The sequence below is a fragment of the Micropterus dolomieu genome, linkage group LG23 (assembly GCF_021292245.1).
Source record: "Micropterus dolomieu isolate WLL.071019.BEF.003 ecotype Adirondacks linkage group LG23, ASM2129224v1, whole genome shotgun sequence".
Classification (NCBI taxonomy): Eukaryota; Metazoa; Chordata; class Actinopteri; order Centrarchiformes; family Centrarchidae; genus Micropterus; species Micropterus dolomieu.
Genome location: NC_060172.1, coordinates 4,417,301 through 4,421,199, shown reverse-complemented (window position 1 = coordinate 4,421,199; position 3,899 = coordinate 4,417,301).

Sequence of the window (3,899 nt, the reverse complement as noted above, 5' to 3'; positions counted from 1 at the left end):
ACTTTTGACAACAGACGCAGTTGATAAAAACTAGAGCTTATTACGGAGGAGATTTGTTTATCAAAATTTAAAGACTCATCCAGTAGAACGCCCAGGTTATGTACACTTGAAGATCTAAAAGCCGATAGTCTGCCTAGGTCGAAGGTGGCAGCCTGGGGATTAACAGTGGACCCGAAAACAATGATCTCTGGTTTGTTTTCATTTAAAAAGAAAAAATTTTGGTCCAGCCAAAATTTCACTTCATCTAGACAACCTAATAATGATGAAAGGGCAGAGGGATCATTTCTCTTGAGTGGAACGTACATTTGAGTGTCGTCTGCATAACAGTGAAAAGATACCCCATGTCTTCTTAGAATGGTGCCCAGTGGTAACATGTATAGGGAGAAAAGAGAAGGCGCTAAGATAGATCCTTGAGGAAGGCCACAGGTTAGATGCGCAACAGAAGAGGAGCAATTTCCTAACTTTACTCTGAAAGTACGACCCGAGAGATAAGACTGGAACCACTGGAGGACGATACCTTTTAGCCCCACATGATACTCTAATCTGGATATCAGGATAGAGTGGTCGATCGTATCAAAAGCTGCTGATAGATCCAGAAGAACAAGAGCCACAGAGTCACCAGTGTCCTTGGAATGATAGATGTCATTTAAAACTCTCAATAGGGCAGATTCAGTACTGTGAGCAGACTTAAAACCAGACTGAAATTTTTCAGAAATATCATTGCATTTTAGAAAGAGCTGGAGTTGGTCAAAAACAACTTTTTCTAACACCTTCGAAACAAAAGGCAATACAGAGATAGGACGGAAGTTATTTAACACGGCAGGATCCAGTGAAGGCTTCTTGAGTAGCGGAGTGACAGTGGCCTGTATGCCACCAAATTAATATCATCAATTTATTTAAAAAAGGCTGACCCCACACTTTTTCACAGAGCCAGTGGTAAATAGAGAGTTGGAAAGGATTAAAATCCCCAAGCACCCGCTTCAATCAGGCACAACATACTCAGAATCAACTGAACTGATTCTGAACCGAAAACTAAGAGCTTCCCTCCTCAGAGCTCAGGGAGAAGCTCAGAGTTTGTTAAACCCGCTTTCTGAAACAGGGCCCTGGGTTGTTGTTGCTATTGATGACGATGGTTTGAGTCCACAAGAGTTCGCAGAGCACCTGCAGGAATTAGCAGGTGGCTGTGGCCACCATGTGGGGCTGCTGCCTTGATGTAAGAACAGGGAGGACCGAACCAGCTCTGTGATATCAGGAACATGGAGGACCGAACCGGCTCTCTGACATCAGGAACATGGAGGACAGGACCGGCTCTCTAGCAACAGGAACAGGGAGGACAGAACTGGCTCTGTGACATCAGGAACATGGAGGACAGAATCGGCTCTCTGGCATCAGGAACAGGGAGGACCGAACCGGCTCTGTGACATCAGGAACATGGAGGACAGGACCGGCTCTCTGGCATCAGGAACAGGGAGGACAGAACCGGCTCTCTGAAATCAGGAACATGGAGGAAAGAACTGGCTCTGTGACATCAGGAACAGGGAGGACCGAACCGGCTCTGTGACATCAGGAACAGGGAGGACAGAGCCGGCTCTCTAGCAACAGGAACAGGGAGGACAGAACTGGCTCTGTGACATCAGGAACATGGAGGACAGAATCGGCTCTCTGGCATCAGGAACAGGGAGGACCGAACCGGCTCTGTGACATCAGGAACAGGGAGGACAGAGCCGGCTCTCTAGCAACAGGAACAGGGAGGACAGAACTGGCTCTGTGACATCAGGAACATGGAGGACAGAATCGGCTCTCTGGCATCAGGAACAGGGAGGACCGAACCGGCTCTGTGACATCAGGAACAGGGAGGACAGAGCCGGCTCTCTAGCAACAGGAACAGGGAGGACAGAACTGGCTCTGTGACATCAGGAACATGGAGGACAGAATCGGCTCTCTGGCATCAGGAACAGGGAGGACCGAACCGGCTCTGTGACATCAGGAACAGGGAGGACAGAGCCGGCTCTCTAGCAACAGGAACAGGGAGGACAGAACTGGCTCTGTGACATCAGGAACATGGAGGACAGAATCGGCTCTCTGGCATCAGGAACAGGGAGGACCGAACCGGCTCTGTGACATCAGGAACATGGAGGACAGAACCGGCTCTCTGGCATCAGGAACAGGGAGGACAGAACCGGCTCTCTGAAATCAGGAACATGGAGGAAAGAACTGGCTCTGTGACATCAGGAACAGGGAGGGCCGAACCGGCTCTGTGACATCAGGAACATGGAGGACAGAACCGGCTATCTGGCATCAGGAACATGGAGGACAGAACCGGCTCTCTGGCATCAGGAACAGGGAGGACAGAACCGGCTCTCTGAAATCAGGAACATGGAGGACAGAACCGGCTCTCTGGCATCAGGAACAGGGAGGGCCGAACCGGCTCTGTGACATCAGGAACATGGAGGACAGAACTGGCTATCTGGCATCAGGAACAGGGAGGACAGAACCGGCTCTCTGAAATCAGGAACATGGAGGACAGAACCAGCTCTGTGACATCAGGAACATGGAGGAGAGAACCGGCTCTCTAGCATCAAGAACAGGGAGGACAGAACCGGCTCTCTGAAATCAGGAACAGGGAGGACAGAACCGGCTCTCTGACATCAGAAACAGGGAGGACCGAACCGGCTCTGTGACATCAGGAACAGGGAGGACAGAACCGGCTCTCTGACATCAGAAACAGGGAGGACCAAACCGGCTCTGTGACATCAGGAACATGGAGGACAGACCGGCTCTCTGAAATCAGGAACATGGCAGACCGAACCGGCTCTCTGACATCAGGAACATGGAGGACAGATCCGGCTCTCTAGCATCAGGAACAGGGAGGACCGAACCGGCTCTGTGACATCAGGAACATGGCAGACCGAACCGGCTCTCTGATATCAGGAACATGGAGGACCGAACCGGCTCTCTAGCATCAGGAACAGGGAGGACAGAACCGGCTCTCTGACATCAGGAACATGGAGGAAAGAACCGGCTCTCTGACATCAGAAACAGGGAGGACCGAACCGGCTCTGTGACATCAGGAACATGGAGGACAGAACCGGCTCTCTGACATCAGAAACAGGGAGGACCGAATCGGCTCTGTGACATCAGGAACAAGGAGGACAGAACCGGCTCTCTGGCATCAGGAACATGGCAGACAGAACCGGCTCTCTAAAATCAGGAACAGGGAGGACCGAACCGGCTCTGTGACATCAGGAACATGGAGGACAGAACCGGCTCTCTGACATCAGAAACAGGGAGGACCGAATCGGCTCTGTGACATCAGGAACAAGGAGGACAGAACCGGCTCTCTGGCATCAGGAACATGGCAGACAGAACCGGCTCTCTAAAATCAGGAACAGGGAGGACCGAACCGGCTCTGTGACATCAGGAACATGGAGGACAGAACCGGCTCTCTGACATCAGAAACAGGGAGGACCGAATCGGCTCTGTGACATCAGGAACAAGGAGGACAGAACCGGCTCTCTGGCATCAGGAACATGGCAGACAGAACCGGCTCTCTAAAATCAGGAACAGGGAGGACCGAACCGGCTCTGTGACATCAGGAACATGGAGGACAGAACCGGCTCTCTGACATCAGAAACAGGGAGGACCGAATCGGCTCTGTGACATCAGGAACAAGGAGGACAGAACCGGCTCTCTGGCATCAGGAACATGGCAGACAGAACCGGCTCTCTAAAATCAGGAACAGGGAGGACCGAACCGGCTCTGTGACATCAGGAACATGGAGGACAGAACCGGCTCTCTGACATCAGAAACAGGGAGGACCGAATCGGCTCTGTGACATCAGGAACATGGAGGACAGAACCGGCTCTCTGACATCAGAAACAGGGAGGACAGAACCGACT